This window comes from Thunnus albacares, chromosome 12, assembly GCF_914725855.1.
Source record: "Thunnus albacares chromosome 12, fThuAlb1.1, whole genome shotgun sequence".
NCBI classification, from domain to species: domain Eukaryota; kingdom Metazoa; phylum Chordata; class Actinopteri; order Scombriformes; family Scombridae; genus Thunnus; species Thunnus albacares.
This window is the reverse complement of record NC_058117.1, coordinates 3,939,209-3,945,208: the sequence shown is the minus strand read 5'-3', so window position 1 is coordinate 3,945,208 and position 6,000 is coordinate 3,939,209. Positions and strand designations below refer to the sequence as shown.

The window sequence follows — 6,000 nt, the reverse complement described above, 5'->3', positions numbered from 1 at the left end:
TTAGATTGGAACTTTTTTTTTTGTTAACTGTATTTATCGGGCGCATTTCTGTGTATATATGGCTCTTTAGGTTTCTGTAGCTTTTATGGCTTTTGTAAGGTGAGACCTGGCATGTTGTAGTCTCGATATATTCCTTTACCAGGGCTTGAAAAAGAGACCGTTTTGGACCGGGAAGCAGCTTTTTTTGCATTTTTAACAATTCTCATTTAAACCCAAAGGCACTGAGCCGCCCTGCTACATCAGGGTTGGTGGTGCCCTTTCTTTTAAATGACAAGTATGAATGATAACAGGCTGTTAACAGGACCGTGTAGAGGCATTCAAAGTCCCTGGTGGAGAACAGACTCCAACTGAAAATGTCAAGGCATCTCCCTTTTTAAGCAGGCTATGATTTCCACCATGAATTAGCTGGCAGATATATAATGTATACTGTTTAGAGCTTGATCAATGACTGCTGCAATTTTTTTTTTTTTTCTTTTGCTTCGAGATCCCCGATGTAATGGGCACCGTTTTACTGTTTATGATCATATTTTACTACTTCAGTTACTTATCGTTCATCCCTCTCCCCTCAACCCCCCCCACCTTCCCTCCCTTCTTCTCTCTCTTTCTCAGACTGTATGGTAACATTAGCTCTGTATTTTTAATGCCAAAATATTGTGTTTACCTGTGTTTTGACAACAAACAAAAACAATAGGGGGGAGAAAAAAAAAAAATCACCCTAAGCCCCTGCAATCTGACCTGAGATCAGCTGTCTGCCTTAACTCCACCCCCACTGAGAGATTTGGACAGCTGCTAAAACGAATCAAACGGACCCTTTATCTGCAAAATAGGCATTTTACCACTATAACTAGCTAGATGACGATGCATTACGCATGCATAGATGCACACTTAGAGAGACATGTAAAATCATGGACACATGCCTGGTTTGAATCGGGGGGGATTTGAGACGAGTCAAAAACCCACACATCATGTTAAAATGATTTTCTTCCCATCCCCTCCATGCGCGCACACACACACCCAGCCTCCATACAGTATATGCATGCATACACACATAGATGATGATGCATACATATATTTTCTGTCCATCTAATACAGCTGTGTATCTCTCCAGGCTAACTGTATAACTGTAGGGAGTTTTTTTGGGTTGCACAGCAGCGTGAGTGGATCTGTTCTCCTCAGCAGTGTGTTCTTTTTTGTTGTTTTTTTTTTTTTCTTTTTTTTTTTAAACTCCTAGATATATTCTGACAGTTATTAATCTTATTCTGATGGCAATTATTCTTTGTAAAGCAACATGTAGTGTGTGTGTGTGTGTGGACCCAGAGGGGTTACAGGGGGAGGATCAAGCCAAACCTGACGCATCTATCTATCTATCTATCTATCTATGGATTGATCTATCTTATCTATGTGGCCCTCCTCTCTTGCGCTTCCCTCCTCTCCCCGCCTCTCCTCCTCCTCCCCCCTCGACGTTATTTGCTGTGTTTGTTCTTTGGAAAAAATAAAACTGAAAAAAAAGAAAAAATGAAAATGCTATCACAATAAACTATAATAAAACATTCTAAACTCTAAACATGTCATTTTGATGGTTATGTGGAGATGGAAAAAAATACAGTGTTTGAAAAAAAAACAAAAAAAACCCTGCAGTTGTATTTTCTGTCCTTTTGTTGTTTTGGTGTAGTTGTTCCACTTTCCACCCGCCCTGCCCCATGCTGGTGACTTTTTCAGCTCATAAATGAATCAATGGTAATGGGTCCACATACTGCTTTACTGTATCTGATTTATCCGTTAAAATGAGCAGGGAGGGACTTGTGTGCTCTTGGATCTGTGGTGCTCGACCTTCAGCAGTCATGGAGATTATATTCCCTGATGAAGGTCAGCCTCAATGAGAGCCTGCTTAATGTATGAAACATTTGACTCATGTGTAGTCAGGGGAGGTTTGCATTTTCAGTGTATGTGCATAATCTTTTTAGCAATGCCCTACATGGAATTCCTACATCTGCAGGAATATGCCACGTTTTTGGTAGATAGGTGTATGTAAAAGTGTGAGCACGGAGGCTACCGTCAGTCAGCATAGTGCATGCTAACATGTTAGCATGAAGCACTGGAGCCACTCATCTATAGGATTAATTTGGTACCACTTATTAATAAGGCATCCTTTATAAAGTTGTGAAATATGGCTTTATTAATAGTTAAATCACTTACTAATGTTTTATAGATCAGTAATGTAATTCCATCAATAGGAATGGAAGGACATTGGTTGTGAAAAATCTGGTTAATGCTCCTGTATGTAACCTGCTTTCAAGCTAGTTCTTACATTTATCAGTGAAACCTCTCCAATGGACAATTGAACCATTTTCCCCCATTACCAGACATGCTAGCAGCTCTGCGGACTTCAGCATGCTAACATGCTCATAATAACAATGCTAACATGCTGATGTTTAGCAGGTCATATTTACCATGTCCACCACCTTAGTTTATTCATTTATTTATTTTAGCATGCTAACATTTGCTAATTAGCACTAAACCTAAAGCACAGCTGAGGCTGATGGGAATGTCATTAGTTAGCACAAAATAATTGAATACATTTTTCACCTGATGATGGTGCTAAAATGAGAAGAGAGATACTTTACTCAAAGCCACAAGGTTGAGGAAAGGTCACCAAAGTCATCAGGAACCACCAAGTGAAATCCATTCAATAGTAGGGTACAGACAGGTCAACAGACGCAAACCAATCACTGCTGGTTGACATAAAATGCATCACTACTGGTGTGCCACCACGGCAAAGTCACCACAGACAACAGATTTAAAAACTCTTGATTCACTGCTAAATACAGAGATTTACCTGCCAGTGATTGTCTTAATCAGTACTGTGTGAATTCATTTGGCAAGATCTAAGACTAAGATCTCTGGAAAAACTAGGACATGACATCATGTTTTAATGAAGGACATAAAATCAACTCATCTTCTGATAATGTGTTATGTTAGCAAAACCTAAGCTAATGGCAATGACAATTCAGATAAAACATATGATTAGTAAAGAATATAACTACAATCTACAATAATTTAGTTACTGACCTTTTTTCAAAATATAGAAATGTTGAGAAAATTGAAAAACTATTTATTTTGTGAAACCTCATAAAAATTGCCAATTTAAATAAACTCAGCCTTTAAAAAATGTTTTTTTACTCAATGTAAGAGAGAAATCAATAAAAGCAAATGCTCTTGAGATAGTTTGCATTATATTAATCACAAATTCAGTAGATACCTAAAATCAAAATTACTAGAGGGGGCATCTTGACCCCAGTAGTGGGGCCATTCCCTCCACCATGTTGCGAGACAGCATACAGTATATTGTAGGGAATATGTCAGGGTATATTGGAGATAGTAATAAGAGGGGCCACAGCTGTCGCTGTCGCTGGAGGCGTTATGTTTTCAGTTGTCTGTTCATACGTACACCTGTCTGTCACATTCTCAGAATGTGATATCTCAGGAACGGCTTGAGGGAATTTCTTCAAATTCGGTACAAATGTCCACTCGGACTCAAGAGTGAACTGATTAGATTTTGGTGGTCAAAGGTCACTGTGACCTCAAAAAACATGTTTCACACAAATGTCTAATGAAAAGGATGAAAAGATTGAGTGATGACATTTTATATCCAAAAGGTCAAAAGTCAACTTCACTGTGACATCATAATGTTCTGCAAAAACACTTTTCTGGCCATTATTCAACCCCATAACTCAGGAACAGAAGGGGAGATTGTGACCATATTTCACATTTGGTCAGATACTGAATTGGTGATACTAATCTTGGATGCCCACCTTGAAACTGTGGTGATTGTACAGATCTTCTGTGCTGCCAGGTTGAAGATGTGTGAAGTATCCACGTTTTAGAAGCAGCAACATCCATATCTGAAGCTTTGTCTACTGTCACAGCTACAACTTTGTGTTCTATCAGAATCAACTTTATTGGCCAATCATGTGAACACAGACAAGGAAAATACACCTAATACCTTTTATTAAATTCCTTCAAAGTCTTCACTACAAATATTGTATGAGTCTGAACAGACATGGATGTAAACTGCAACTTGATTGGTTGGCGGAGACATACAACCACGAAGCGGTATTTCTAGTTTGGTAACGCAGTGCAGATTTTCTGCATTTTCAACTGCATAATCGCACTACAAAAACATATCTCTGACTTCAATAAAAGCAGACACGATGTTCATGGTGATGGATTACCAACTGCAGCAAGTTTCAAGTCTCTGCACGTTGATTTTCAAAACATACTGAAATGAGCCAAAAACCAGGGGCTGTCTGAAAGGTATGAGAATATAAGAATCTATGGTATGGTTTGGAAATTGCAAATTTAGATCATTTGTAGCAGAATGTAGAAGGAATGTGTTAGAATATCGTATTAGGAAGTGAATGTTAAGTGTATTGTGTTCTTTACAGAAAGAAGGAGGAAGTCAGAGAGCAGACAAAGGGATCGGAGTGTTAGGAGACAGAAAGTATATTTCTATGAGGGAGAGATAGTGTGTGTGTGTGTGTGTGTGTGTGTGTGTGTGTGTGTGTGTGTGTGTGTGTGTGTGTGTGTGTGTGTGTGTGTGTGTGTGTGTGTGTGTGTCTTTAAAGGCCTCTCTCCTGAGGGCCAGATTGTTATGATAAGCAAATTACTGGTTGTGTCAGGGACATCCGCATTCTGCTGTTCCCTCATATCCCTCCAATATGCATGTTTTCATCTGTGCCTCGGGCGATTTCATCATCTTTAGTAAGTCCAAAACTGATAAATAAAATCTCACCATAAGTGGATTGAAACAGTATGTCTATACTGATGATATCCTACTTCATGGTGCTGTTTTAATCTCATTTGGTACTGTGTCAACATTAAATTTCTATGGACGTTATAGTGTGTCTCTGCTACTCAAAACCTCCTGAATATTACTATAGAGTATATTATGGAATAATTTGAGAGGTAATATAAAGCCAGTTCCTGACAAATAAATCAAGAAATAAATCAAGAGACTAAGAGGTAACTAAAAGGTAAGTCCTCTATTCAAAATTTTCCTTCCATCCATCCTGTTGAGCATTCACTAGGCTCACTTTCAATGGTGGGTAAGTTCCACATTTAACAATAGAGATGCAGGACCTCAATACAATACATACATTTGGTTCAAAACAGAAATAAATAAAAAACAGAAAGACACCACAGACCTTAAACTCATGTCAGTCATATTCAGTATTTCCTGTTGGCTTGACAGTTTTCATACAGTTACAAAAACTCTTTGACCCAGAGGTCACACAATCCCTGAAAAGGTTCTGTGAAGTATTTAGAAATTTTTTTTTTTTTTTTTTTAAAAGGTATGATAGTGATGTTTTATCATTCATTTTGGTCTTCACAGTCATTCCATCCACAAACATAAACTCTCATTATCAAAAATATTACGATGTAGGGACAAACTCTTATCCACTGGATGAATATGTCAATTATACATTCAGTGTTAGGAGGGAAATTGGAAATATCACAAAACCTCTCTACTTCACCATGGAAAATTTAAATTTAAAGCATAATGACAAAGATATCTGGTTAAAACAAGACCTGCATTTGCTTATGTATTTATGCATGTATTTAATTAAAACATACAATAAATACATATAAATAAATAAACAGGACAATTTTATAACTGGTTTGTCATAATAAATATTTAGACACATCACCAAATCATTTTTTCCAGCTAAGAATAGAATTCACCTGATAATGGTTTATAATTGACTTCAAAACAGACTCCTGGCATCAGTTGTTTTTATAATATCTCCTATTAAAACAATTCAAATTTTACCAACCGATCAAATTTGAACTCCTACTTCAAACACCTTGCTTTTGTTAATTTCACATCCATATATATTTTTTCCATCCCTCAATGAGAACTCTCACAGAGCGCGTCACACGGGCACGGCGGGGTCAGTGACCGCGCACGCCTCCTGTTTATCTGTATGAAAGGTCCTCGGG

At 37.8% G+C, this 6,000-nt stretch overlaps 1 protein-coding gene across 1 annotated transcript in view; it reads left to right on the top strand.

Annotated features, from left to right (window-relative positions):
• The window catches only part of rab2a (RAB2A, member RAS oncogene family), a 30,942-nt gene extending 30,247 nt beyond the window's left edge, over nucleotides 1-695 (top strand). Inside the window, exon 8 of the mRNA XM_044367857.1 lies at nucleotides 1-695. This exon is cut by the window's left edge and continues 1,223 nt beyond it. The gene's annotated coding sequence lies outside the window, so the exon portion shown is untranslated.
• Nucleotides 696-6,000: the final 5,305 nt, after the last annotated feature.